The 14,371-nt window shown below is 35.7% G+C and overlaps 1 protein-coding gene across 32 annotated transcripts in view; it reads left to right on the top strand.

Annotated features, from left to right (window-relative positions):
• The window catches only part of ZNF438 (zinc finger protein 438), a 182,194-nt gene that overhangs the window by 116,766 nt on the left and 51,057 nt on the right, over positions 1–14,371 (top strand). For 14 of the 32 annotated variants that reach the window (XM_065520492.1, XM_065520485.1, XM_065520481.1 and 11 more), the window contains one exon: positions 1,855–1,937. The gene's annotated coding sequence lies outside the window, so the exon portion shown is untranslated. Of the gene's footprint in view, positions 1–435; positions 517–606; positions 707–1,854; positions 1,938–14,371 lie in introns of all 32 variants that reach the window. The other 18 variants (XM_074001330.1, XM_065520486.1, XM_074001329.1 and 15 more) reach the window with 3 other exon arrangements.

Raw genomic sequence — 14,371 nt, 5'->3', positions numbered from 1 at the left:
AAAGATACATTGAATATGATAGCTTTAATTTTAACTCTACTAATTTAGATTGGCCTAGGGACAATGCTTACATAAAAATTCTTACTTAAAAAAAAAGAACACACTAAGAAATATTTTATTTTTACCAAAGGTAAAAAGGTGATGAGTTTCTCTAACTATAGGTGGGTTTTTTTTGTTGTTGTTTGTTTTATTGGCCAAAATACAAATAAAGATTCATCTAAAGCAGTGGTTCTCCAAAGGGGTGGTATATCAATACTAACTTATAAAGTTGCTTTCTGCCCCTTTGCAAGATTGTGTCTCCGTTCTTCATGCTACCAAGCCCCTGCTGAGACTCTCTTCATACTGACTAGATTGTTTTCTGCTCCAGTCGGGTTTGGAAGTGTTCACATTTTTTTTCTACTGTATATTTGCCTCTTTGTCCATCTATGGCTGTAGGAAGCTTATCCTGGGAGTGGAGGAAAAGATGTTTTGTCATTGCCACATTCTTCTGGACATAGACTGGAGGACTATAGGAATGTAAGCATTTGCTGAAACATAGTACTCTTTTCTGTTTGTAAGCACCTATTCATTATTACTGTCATTGACCCTTATCTCTATCTTTCCCAGGGTTCCTTGCTTCCTTCAATCTATGATCACTTTAAATATGGTCTTTCCTCTCCCCTGCACCTGTAGTCTCAGGTGAATCTTCTTCCCACTCCCACACAAGGTAATTGTACTCTAACACCTAGAAAAACCTGAAGTTTTTGTGCAGCCAGCCTGTCCTGCACAAGGACAGAGAGCTTCAGGAGCTTGCTTTTCAAGAAGTGCCCAGCTGAACCTAGGGAGCTTCAGTCCTCAGGAACAAATGTGAAAGAAGATCTAGCTAGACAAACTGTGAAAAGAATACATTTACCTGCCATGACCTTTACATTGGTTATTAGGATAGTTCAGAAGTCTCTTTGCATCACTATACGTACCCTACTTGTGTGGATATTTTGTGATATGGTCATCAAAATTGGAAGAAGGCATGGCATACCAGCTTGAAAGAATATTTTTAGATTCAGGCTCCATGGTGGTTACCATGTGACTGCTTAAGCCACAGCTGCTTCTAAAACACCTTTGCCATACTTCACTTTTTCTAATTTAATTAGATCATATAGTTAGTGTCATTAATTTGGGATGGAAGCACCCTTCTGTCATGACTACTGTCCCTCACAAGTTTGAAAATGATTCACCATGCATATTAAAAAGTAAAATGCTTTTATTACTTTCATCAAGAGGCCATATGATACAAAGGTAAGCTGTTCAGGATGAAGATGAAAAAGTGAGTAGGAAAAGAAAATTAAAGTAAAAAGTTACTTTCTGAGATTTATTATTTCTGGCACTATTTTTGGATTTTGGGTTCATATTTTAGAAGGTAAAATCTCAGTCGACAATCAGGAGTTCTGTGTTTTATTCAGTTAGAAAGTTTTGATGTATTTGGAAAGTCATGTAATTTTCCTGTTGTCCAAGTAAAAATGGCCATGATTCCATAGTAGAAGCTTATGGAGACTATGTGTGAAGGTTCTGAATGGTTTATTACATAATCATAGAAACAAAAGTTAAGTATTTCTTTGGTTTTGTAACTTCATATAATTCAAGAGATAGTATTTAAGTCATATTCATGTATATGTTAAAAAAATTTTAGTACTTTACTAAAGTGGTAAACTTTCATATTACACAGTTCAATAAGGCAAATATCTTTATGACTTTTGCATAAGATCCTAAATACTGTGTTTTTTTTCAAAAAAATGTAGATGTGGTGTTAATGTTATGCTAATAATACTGTTTTGTAATTTTCTCTTAAAAGTTTGTAAATTCAGTTTCCTTTTTTAGGTGTGTTGAAGAAAGTACACACATCTTATCTTCTGAACATTTTGATGGAATTAACCACAAACCTCATGCAAGAACAGTAAAAGGTATTTTGTTAAATAATTTTTGCATATTGATGTAGTGCTCTTAATTTCTAGATTTTCCTCACAAAGGCCTACCTTAAATCAACTGCAGTGGATACTACTTCACAGAATATATTTTGTAAGAGAAGTTTCTTAATCATAAAATATATTTATTCTGTACCAAGTCATATGATACTTCTTTCAGAAAGTGCTTGTGCAGACAAAATTTCAGTATTAGTAGTATGAAATAGCATCATTTATTTTCACTGTGCACGTGTATATTTTTTTATATGCAGAGTACATGTAGTCATGTATTTAAAACATGCCCACGAGACAGATATGAAATTAATCAGGAAACGTAGGACAGCTGCGTTCATTTCCTACTTTGCTCTCCTTGGAGTTCTTCAGAATAGATGTGTTTAAGAGCAAATCCAAAGTGAGCATCTTACTGTGCATACCTCTTAACATTAGGATGATATTAAATGGCGTGGTGAGCCCTTAAAAAGGTAAACACCCTCCTGAAAACACCAGAATAGCTTGGGCTCCATTCCCAGATCCCACATTATAAGCCACATAGACCTAACAGACATCTGTAGAATACTCCACTTAAAGAGCAGAACACACATTCAAGTGCATATGGAACACTCTTCAGGATAGATTATTGGGACATAAAATTAGCTTCAATATATGTAAAAAGGAATGAAATAATACAAAAGTTTGTTCTCTGACCACTATAGAATACAATTAGAAATAAGTAACAAAAGAAAATTTGGGAAATGCACAAATATATAGAAATTAAATGACATACTCCTAATTTGGGAAATGCACAAATATGTGGAAATTAAATAATATACTTCTAAATAATCAGAGTCAAAGAAGAAATCACAAGGGAAATCAGAAAATGTCTTGAGATAAATTAACCTAAAGCACTACATACCAAAATTTATGGGCTGCAACTTTAAAAAGCAGTGTTTAGAGAGAAATTTATAGCTATAAATGCTTATTTTTTTCAAAAAAAGAAAGATCTCAAATTGATAATCCAACTTTTCACCTTAAGAACCTAGAAAAAGAAGAGCAAACTAAACCTAAGCAAGCAGAAGGAAGAAAATAATAAAGATGAAAGTGCAAATAAATGAAAGAATAAAAACGATAGAGAAAATCAATAAAAGCAAAAGTTGGTCCTTTGAAAGATCAGCAAAATTTATGAACCTTTAGCTGGACTAACCAGGATAAAAGAATAATCAGCAATGAAAGAGCGGATACCACTACCGACTCTACAGAAATTTAAAAAAGGTAATTATATGCTAAAATATTTGGTGACTTAAATGAAATGGATAAATTCCTAAAAAACAAAAACTACCAAAACGGAGTCAAGAAGACAGAGAAAATATGAACCTATAACAAGTTAAGTGATTGAATTATAATTTTAAAAATTTCCCCCTTCATACACACAAAAAACCCAGGCCCGTATGTCCTCACTGTGAATTTTACCAAAAATATAGAAAAGAATTTATGCCAATCTTTTACAAACTTCTCCAAAAAAATACAAGAGGAGAGAATACTTCCTGACTGATTCTGTAAGGCGAGTGTATTACCCTGATAAAAATGGACAAGACAACAAGAACACAAGAAAACTATAGACCAGTATCTTTGGTCTATAGTTCTGATGTAAGAATTCTTGGCCGGGTGTGGTGGCTCACACCTGTAATCCCAGCACTTTGGGAGGCTAAGGCAGGTGCATCACCTGAGGTCAGGAGTTCGAGACCAGGCTGGCCACCATGGTGAAACTGCGTCTCTACTAAAAATACAAAAATTAGCTGGGCGTGGTGGCTAGTGCCTGTAATCCCAGCTACTCTGGAGGCTAAGGCAGGTGAATAGCTTGAATCCAGGAGGCAGAGGTTTCAGTGAGCCAAAATTGCGCTATTGCACTTCAGCCTGGGTGACAAGAGCAAGACTCCATCTTAACAAACAAAAATTCTCAACAAAATGCTGGAAAATTAAATCTAGTGACATGAAAAGCATTAACATCAAGACCAAATGGGATATATGTCAGGAATGCAAGATTGCTTTGACATATGAAAATCTGTGTTGACACCACATTAATAGAATAGAGAACAGAAGTCACATGATCATCTTAATAGACACAGAAAAAGCACTTGACAAATTCTGGTAAGTCCCTTTTATCATACAAACACTGAACAAACTAGGAATAGAAGGGAACTTCCTCACCCTGATAAAGAGAATCTACAAAAACTACACAGCTAACATCATACTTAATGGTGAAAAACTGAGAGTTTGCCTTCTAAGATCAGGAACAAGACAAGAATGTGTTATCTTGCTGTTTCTATTTAACATTGCACTGGAGGTTCTAAGCAGGGCAGCTAGGTAAGAAAAAGAAAAGCATCCAGATTGGAAAGGCAGAAGAAAAACGTTCTCTGTTTGTAGATGACATCTTTTATGTAAAAATATCTAAGGAATCCCCTAAAAAATTGTTAGAACTAATAAATGAATTCAGCAAGTCTGAAAGATACAAGATCAGTACAAAGATGAATTGTATTTACATATGCTACCAATGAACAATCTGGAAATTAAGAATAAAACTGAGAAATTAAGAAAACAATGACATTGGCAGTAGCATCAAAGAGAGTAAATACTCAGGAATAAGTATTTACAAATAAGCAAAAGAAGTGCAAGACTTGCACACCAAAACTACAAAATATTGTTGTGAAAAATTGAAGACCTAAATAAGTGGAAAGACATCTGTGTCTTTGAATTGGAAAACTCACATTGTTAAGATGGTAATACACCCCAAATTGTTCTAGTTTCAATGCAGTCTGAAAATTTCAGCTGCCCCTTTTGTAGAAATTGACAAGTTGACCCTAAAATTAATATGGAAATGCAAGGAATCCATAACAGCCAAAATAGTATTGAAAAAGAAAAGCAAAGTTTTAAAACTCCCCATTCTCAATTTCAAGAGTTACTACAAAGCTATAATAAATAACAGTGTGGTACTGGCATAAGGATATACATACAGATCAATGGAATAGGGTCTAAAAATAAACTGTTACATCTGTGGTACACTGATATTCAACAAGGGTACCAAGACACTCCTGATAGTCTTTTCAGCCAGTAGTCTTGGGACAACTGGATATCCTCACACAATATATAAAAATTAATTCAAAATGGATCAAAGACCTAAATGTAAGAGATAAAAACAATATAAAACTCTTAGAGGAAAACATAGACTGAAATCTTTATAACCTTGTGGTAGGCAGTGGTTTCTTAGATTGATACCAAAAGCATAAACAACAAAAGAAAACTATGTAAGTTGGACTACACTAAAATTAAAAACTTTTGTACTTCAAAGGACGCCATCAAGAAAGTGAAAAGACAGCCCACAAAATGGGAGAAAATATTTGCAAATCTTTTATCTGATAAAGAACCTGTATCCAATGTATATAAAGAGCTCTTACAAGTCAACAATAAAAATAACCCAATTAAAACTAGTCAAAGAAATTGAATAGACATTTTTCCAAAGAAGATTTGCAAATTGCCAATGAGCACATGAAAAGATTCTCAACATTGTTAGTCATTAGGGAATAGCCACAATGAGATACCGCTTCGTGCCTCGTGGGATGGCTGTAATTTAAATATGGACAAAAACAAGTATTAGTGAGGATTTGTTGACATTGGAAACCCTATACATTATTGGTGGGAATGTAAATGGGAAACTTCTTTGGAAAACAATCTGGAAAATCCTCAAAAGGTTAAACAGAGAGTTACCCTAAGACACAGCCAGTATTTATATTGAAAACCTCTTCCATTCCTGTGTGTAACACTGTAAAGGGGTAAATGGTACCGTATGTGAAGTGTATCACAAATAACTCCTCCTAGGTGGTCTGTTACTATGTCAAATTCTTAGGGTACCATATGAACATAAAGGGGTGTGAACCCAACCCTCTAGAGCTTCTTGTCTGTTAGGAGTATGAGGCATTACAATTGTGGTAAGTACCATCAGGGAAAGATACAGGGGCCACTAAGATTATTAACAGGGATATCTGAACCTAGGTCAGGGACAGTTCTCTTTAAGGGGGTGATTTTCCCTTTAGATCCAAAGGATGAATCCAAGCTATCAAGGCAAAAAGGGCATAAGATAAGAGGGATTACAGGAAGTGGGGGCCAACACGTGTAAAGACTCTGTCAAGAGAGTCACAGGGTTTTCAGGAAATGGAAGGAAGGTCAGCGTGAATGAGACAAAGAAAATGAGGGGGTGAGGAGTGCATCCGAGAAGAAGGTCCAGACCAGACTGTGCACAACCTCATCAATGTGTTACGGCTTTGAAAGGTTTTCAGTCTGGGGTGACACATTCTAATCCGTGTTTTGAAGATATCCCTCTGGCTGTGTCAGTTAGAAAAGGGGCAAGAGTGGAAGTGGGAGGGACCAGTGAAGAGTACTCATGGTCTAGGCAGGGACTGATAGAGCAACTTGCACCAGACAGCTGGCAGTGGAGACGAGGAAAAGTGGACATATCTGAGGGCTTTTTGGAAGATAAAATTGATACTATTTGGCGAAAGCCAAGGTAGGGGAAGTAAGGGAGAGAGGTGTAAGGCATGGCTCCCAGACATTGGACTTTGGAAAGTGAATGAGTTGGAGGGCTGTTTCTAAGCCAGAGATTTTCCTTCATGATACACTTTGTTATGAACAACTTCAAGTAACATGATTGGATTTTTTTTCTGTTGACAAGTATCTCTTTCTTACTGAGGCAGTCACATATAATACAGAATTATGTGATTTGCTGATAGCAAATATTTGGGGAGAGTACAAATTTCTGAAAATTAGACAATTTTTTTTTATTTGCCAGATGAATTTTGCTCTGAGAGTCTCTGTTGTCCTAGTCTGTCTCCTGTGTCTTCTTTTTTTTTTTTTTTTTTTTTTTACTGTGCATGAGCTGTTTTTAATTTGTTGTGCTGTTACTAAAGTTCTGAAGGCTGCAGTTAAAACATTCCAATTTCTCCCTTCCATCTTTATTGATTCTCAAGATTTTACACAGAAAATTCTTTGGGGGCTAGAACAGCAGTAATTGCATCACACTGTTTTCAAGACTTCAAGTTTCAAAAGCAAATCATTAAAAAAAATACAGTTCCTGATTTAAGTTAGATACAGGGACAAAAAAGTAGCACATACTTGAAGGTTACATGGTCTACAAATGGTGGCACTATTTTCCTTGGGAGAGTAGTTCTGTTGGTATATATTTTTTTAATACCCAAAAGGCTCAACCTCAAGCAGTAATAAACTTACAAGCAAAAGTCCTGTGTCTTCTTAAAATGTGTTTGGCCTTGCCGATCCTCCCCCAGTGCTGTAGAGATCATCTGACATGTGAGCCTCCTCATTTTTATGTAAGTAATGAAAGTAGACTCTGAAGTAATTTTCTGGCAAGTAACTACCTTCCAATGAGAAATATTTGGACTGAATGTAGTTTTAGCTATTTCTTATTTCCTTGGCCAGCCAAAGTCTTAAAATGCCAAGTTCTTTGGGGATGCTTTTATTCTCCAGTTATGTAGAAGTGATGGTGTTTTCTTATAACTTCTAAAAGCCACACTGGCAATTTAACACTACACTGAAATAAATTTTAATTTACACCCTAAAATCATTTTCATATGATCCCTGAAGAGTTAGTTATTAGGCATCCACTTGCATTTAGGATGCCAGCACACAGAACCAACTGACCTGTAAAGATCTTATAAGAAAGAGAGTATGCAAATGGGTTATAGTTTCAGTTATAACTGTTGTAAGAAAGGTGACTTCCTGATTATTGGTGTTTATTGTTAATGTATCAGTAATGGGCAAATATTATAAATCTGTAAATGCCAAACACAGGAAAGCTAGAGGCAAATTTGTGTTAGAATCAGGACAGTCATTTAGAGAAAGTCATAGTGACCTGCCTTTTGCATTTTTCTCCTGGGGCATTTTCACTAACACTTGTTCTCATGAACCAGCACACACAGGAAGGAATCAGGGACTACTGTTCCTAATTTTTCAATGAGAATACTGACACTCACATCTATTTGAAACAAGTTTCCGTTTTTCTCACTGGAGTATAGGCCATCTAAAAATTAGTGTTTTATTATTGATGAGCATTAACTATCATTGTTTTTCATGTGTACTTATTCTGTTGTGCATTTTAATTTCTGAGAATACTGAGGACAGAACCCAGTACCTGTCTTCAAACCTCAGCTCCACATTTTACTAGCTGGGTGAGCTTAGACAAGTTACTTAATCTCTCTGTGCATGAATTTCCTTGTATGTAAAATGGGGATCATAAAATATCCATCCCAAGGCTGTGATGAGAATTAAAGAAATTAGCATATACTTAAAATGCCGAGAACACTGTTTGGAGCCATAGAAATCTCAAAATAAATGTTAGTTGCTGCTGCTGTTATACCAATAAAATAGCTCTCTAACTCCCACATGGAAATTAAGAGGTTAATTCAGTTACGGTTATTGGTGGTGGTGGTTTTCTTTGTTGTTTGGGCTATTGTGGTGGAGTAAGGGCAAGGTTACGTAGCTCATAAGTGGTATAAACCAGGTTTACTAAGTCATTGATTTAGAGTAGGGACTAGCAAACCAAATTGGGCCTGGTTTTGTGTGGACTGCAAGCTAAGAATGATTTTTATATTTCTAAATTATTGAAAAAAAAACAAGGAAGACAATATTTTGTGATCAATGAAAATGATATAAAATTTTGTTTCAGTATCCATACATTTTTTTTTTTTTTTTTTTGAGACGGAGTCTCGCTCTGTCGCCCAGGCTGGAGTGCAGTGGCCGGATCTCAGCTCACTGCAAGCTCCGCCTCCCAGGTTTACGCCATTCTCCTGCCTCAGCCTCCCGAGTAGCTGGGACTACAGGCGCCCACCACCTCGCCTGGCTAGTTTTTTTGTATTTTTTAGTAGAGACGGGGTTTCACCGTGTTAGCCAGGATGGTCTCGATCTCCTGACCTCGTGATCCGCCCGTCTCGGCCTCCCAAAGTGCTGGGATTACAGGCTTGAGCCACGGCGCCTGGCCATCCATACATAGTTTTTATTGAAACTTCGTAAATAACCTTATATTTTGCTTGTAACTGTTTTCTTACTATACTAGTAGAATAGTTATGACACAGATGGTAGGGTCCACAAAACTGAAAATATTTACTATGTAACACTTTACAGAAAAAGTTTTCCAATGCCTGCTTTGTGGGGTTATCAGTTACGTTGATTACAGTGAATGCCTAGCTTTTATATTGCCTTACTTTGACAAAAGATGGTTGCATAAGAAAGTGTATAACTTTACTTAGTTATCCTTGTGGCCAGAAAACTTTTGTTTGTTTTGTTTTGTTTTGTTTTGTTTTGTTTTCAAAAGAATAATTTTCTACGTTGGTTAAAATTTTTCTTGAAACTGGCGTACAAGTTCATGTGTAGAGTTAATTCAACTCTAGTAGATGTGTAAGTATATACATGCCAAAAACTAGACACATTCACTTGAGTATTAAGATTTGGATTCGTCTCAAGAGTTGTCAAAACAAAAGTCTGACTCTGTGTGCCCTGTGTGTGGGGGGGCGTTTGGGGGGGTGAGGAGGAGGTTCAGTACATTTGCTATTCCATATTTCTTCTTTTTTTTTTTTGAGATGGAGTCTTGCTCTGTCACCCAGGCTGGAGTGCAGTGGCACGATCTCGGCTCACTGCAAGCTCTGCCTCCCAGGTTCACGCCATTCTCCCACCTTAGCCTCCCAAGTAGCTGGGACTACAGGTGCCCGCCACCACACCCAGCTAATTTTTTGTATTTTTAGTAGAGACAGGGTTTCACTGTGTTAGCCAGGATGGTCTTGATCTCCTGACCTCGTGATCCACCCGTCTTGGCCTCCCAAAGTGCTGGGATTACAGGCGTGAGCCACCATGCCTGGCCTCCATATTTCTTTTTTAAAAGATTATTGAAATATAATGAATTCTGAAACAACCTGTTAATAAGATGAATTTTTAAATGATAATGTACCTTAAGAGTATAGTATTATAATCCCATTTTGGAAGTTACTTGTGGTTATTTCTTTAAAGCCTTTGCTTTTGTGACTGAAAGCCTGATATTTATAAGGTAGCCAAACTCTGGAGGCTTTTAGCAGTTGTATTTGGAGAACATGTGCTTTAATTTTGTCATACCAATCCTTTAGGCAAATAACCTTTTCTTCTATCTATGTGCTGTTTTTAAGTGTGATGTGGATCTTTCTTATTTGGTTAGTTATATAATTTTTATTTAGCATCTTCTTTCACCTTGAATATCTGCAAAATCTTGTAACTCCTTTTTTTAAGGTTTTGTATCATTCAAAGTTAATTCATCAAATATTTTGAAAGACTTCGTCCAAGGTCCTGAAGCTAAGAATGTGACAGACTTGCACCTTGCCCCTGTAGAGTTTTGAGTCTGGTGAGGAAGATAGATGTGAAGTTAATATAGGTGTAGTCAGTGTTGGGAAAGGAGAATTAAATTGTGCAAAGAAAATATAGAATAACAAGACCTTATCTAATCTGAAGAAGGCAGAGAATATTCTTTGAATTTTTAAAAAAATGCGTGATGATTTTGAAAATCCATCCTTAACTGAAGATCTGTTACTGAGTTGAAATTATTTTGTGTTTAGAAAAAGTATTGAATGAGAATTATAAGAAATTACATACAGTGTCTCTCATTGATATAGGCACAATCTACTAAATTGCTACATTGGATGATTGATGGATGGACTTTACACATTTGATTTTGCCAGGAAATTATGTATTGAGTGTAATGGTCACCGTGGAATTCAAATGCAGAAAATATCAAAAGTGAAAAAAAGACTACTTGAAAATCAAAGTATCTGTTCTTCTTAAACAGAAATATATTTTTAAAGTGGAATCTAACTAGGCATTTCCCCCCTTTTAGAACGGTTATTATTTTTAGTATAAAAATAGATGGTTATGTAGTTACATATGTATTATATAAATATATACAATATAGTTATATGTGTATGTATATATGCACACACATACATGTATTATACCCAATTAAAGGTGGAAATGCCACCAAGTCAAGCCCCAAAAGTAACCACTGTTGATAATTTGATGTTTCTCTGTGAGAATACAACTTTTTTTCCTTTAAAGGCAAGTGAGATCAGAATATACCTACTGTTTCCCAGCTTGCTTCACTTAAGATGATGTTATGGACATCTTTCCCTGGCAGTGTTGATTGAGAACCACCTCTCTCCCAGGTTCTACTTTATTCTTGTTGTTCTTATTGTTAATACTACTGTTTTAAGTAAGGTAGAACATTCAAAAGGTTTACAAAAAAATATACAGTAGAAAGTCATTTTTCTTTCCAATTCTTCCTTTTCCAGAGGCTACCACCCTTAACAATTTCTTACCTCTTGAAATCATCCTGTTACAGTTATTTGCCTTTACTTAGACTAAAGTTAACCCCCCAAACTAATCATTCATGAAGAAACCAAATGCTTAGTGAATTTACAGCAGCAACCAATTGATTTTGTAATATTATATTTAATATTGTATTTAAGTGTATTTAAAATTGTATACCAAAATGGTAACAGATTTCCCATTCATTGTATTTAAGTTTTAAGTTTAATGCTGTATGATTGTTGTTAGAGGATACAGTCTGGAGGTCAACAATCTCTGTCACCAGTTTGAAACCTTAAAGTAACTGTTTCAGGAGCAACCCCACAAGGCCCTGTGTGCCCCAGAGCACTGCCCCATGTCCTCACCCATATCTGCTTGTCTCACTGTCAGTATTGTGAGTACAGACCCAGGTCTTGAAGACCCCAGGAGGAAATGACCTTGCTGCTTTAATCTCAAAGCTAATTTAGGGGTTTACAGCTCATCTCTGTGATGCCATATTTTCACCTGATGATTGTAATCTGGAACTACTGGGTTAACTTGCTTTTTTCAGGTCGACTTTGTTAATGCCAGAGCCTGGGGAGTGGAGGTGCCTGGGTGGTGGTAGATTTAAGGGAGGTCAGAAATCTCCTCTGCCAGGACCACGACTGAGAAGATGTTATTTGTTGAAGCACTTGCTCTATAGCACCAGATCTTTTGTCAGCTGCTAATACTAAGGTAGCCTTATGAACAAGATTGCCTGAAACTCCCTGCCTTTCTGATAAACTCACCAGAGAACATGGGATGATAGTATTGGGGGGAATATAGAAAGAAATTAACCAGATCCAATCTTCGGAGTGGCTGTGTTGATATCCTATGGCCTGAAGAGCCCTAGGCTAGTACTTCCTTTTTATAGGCAGTATTTACTTTTATGTAAAATATGTTCCTCAAAAAACTACCCAGATATACAGTGTGTAAAAGTAAAGCAAACAAAAAGACATATGCTAAGAAGATATTCCTTTACCACAGAACTAGTAAAACATTATACAATTCAAAAAGAATATGTCATTCTTTTTGACAGATATGTATGTCTAGTATAAATATTGTATACTTTGTAAATATTCTTTAGTTTTATCATTTTTCTTTACAGTTGAGCACATACCTGGCTTAAGTCAAGTATGCTTCCATTAAAAGTTAAAGACTTGCCACATAAAGCACGCTGAGTGATTGCCATTTTTGCCTACTTTTATATTGCTTACAGTACCTATGCTACATATCACTACTATGATCACATTTACTTTTTTTATTGTGGTAAAAAACACATAACCTACAATTTACCTTCTTAACCCTTTTTAATTGCACATTTCAGTAGTGTTAATTACATTCACATTGTTGTGCAGCCAAACTCCAGAATTTTTCATCTTATAAAACTGGAACTGTATACCCATCAAACAACTCCCTATTTCTCCCTGATTTCTTCTCTTCCGGCCTGCCCTCCTCCCCGACCACAACCCCCTAGCCCCCGGAAACCACTATTCTGCTGTCTATCTTTGAATTTGATTACTCTAGATACCTGATATATATGGAATCTTACAATGTCTGCCCTTTTCTGATTGGCTTATTTCATTTAACATAGTCTCCTCAAGGTTAATGCGTATTGTAGCATGTGTCAGAATTTCTTTTCTTTTTAAAGTTGAATAATATTCCATTGTATGTATATATCACATTTTGTTGATCCATTTGTCTGTCAATGGGCAGTTGAGTTGCTTCACCTCTTGGCTGCTATAAAAAATGCTGCTATGAACATGGATATACATGTATCTCTTTGAGATCTTGCTTTCAGTTATTTTTGATATTCACACAGATGTGGAATTGCTAGACCATATGGTAACTCTATTTTTAATTTTGTGAGGTACTGCTGTACAGTATTCCATAGTTTCTGCACCATTTTACATTTCCAACGGTAAATAAGAGTTTCAATTTCTCCATATCCTCACCAACATTTGTTATTTTCTGGTTTTTTTTTTTTAAATAGTAGCCATCCTAATGAATGTGAGGTGATACCGCATTGTGGTTTTGATTTGCATTTTTCTAATTAGTGATGTACGTTTTTTAATATGCTTGTTGGCCATTTGTACATCATCTTTAGAGAAATGTCTATACAAGTCCTTTGCTCATGTTTAAGTTGGGTTATTTGGGTTTTGTTGAGTCATAGGAATTTGTTGTATGTTCTGAATATTAATTCCTTATCAGATAATTATTTTCAAATATTTTCTTTCATTCTATAAGTTGCCTTTTCACTCTGTTGATTGTATCTGTTGATACACGGAAGTTTTAAATTTTGATATAGTCCAGTTTATCTATTTTTACCTTTGCTGCCTATGTTTTTGGTGTCATCTCAGTCACATTTACTTTTAATCTTTTCATCTCCAAACACCCAAACTAATTTTTCTAAAGTAAGAACAAAATGTAATTAAATATTTAAATAATTCTAAAATAACTACTGCAAAGACAAAGATGACTACCTCCTGAAAGTGAACTCTTGGCTAGCACCATCATGCCCTAACTTGAAGTGTTGCTTCATCAGCTAATGTGAAAATGTACACATTTGGAGTACAAAATGCAGTTGGAGGTATGGATCTAGAAATAGATTGTGGGGACATGGGCAAATATAGGAAAACAAAGGAAGAGGAAAGCACTCCTAGTTGTATCCTTTTAATTGGGATCCTTGAGTATCCACAATTAAACTATTTAACAAATCCATGCAAGAAAAAAATGGTCCCCTAGGGCCTTCTGCATTCTGATTTTTCTCATCTTTCCTATGTGGTAATGCCTCATAGTCAGCTAACACCCCTAAACAGAGACCAATTAGAAATTCTTGTTCTAAGGTTAACTTTCAAATTTAGAGAAATAAAGATGCTCTTCAAATATTTAACTTTATCCTAACATAAATTTTAATAAACTATTGCAGTTGACTAGCAACATGGCCATTTATACCAATTAGTAGTTATAGACTATCAAAGACTATCAGCCATGCACAAAAAGTACTATAAGCATCTTTTCTAACTGCAAGAGTA

This window comes from Macaca fascicularis, chromosome 9 (genome assembly GCF_037993035.2).
Source record: "Macaca fascicularis isolate 582-1 chromosome 9, T2T-MFA8v1.1".
NCBI classification, from domain to species: Eukaryota; Metazoa; Chordata; class Mammalia; order Primates; family Cercopithecidae; genus Macaca; species Macaca fascicularis.
This window is presented reverse-complemented; position numbering and strand designations above follow the sequence as displayed.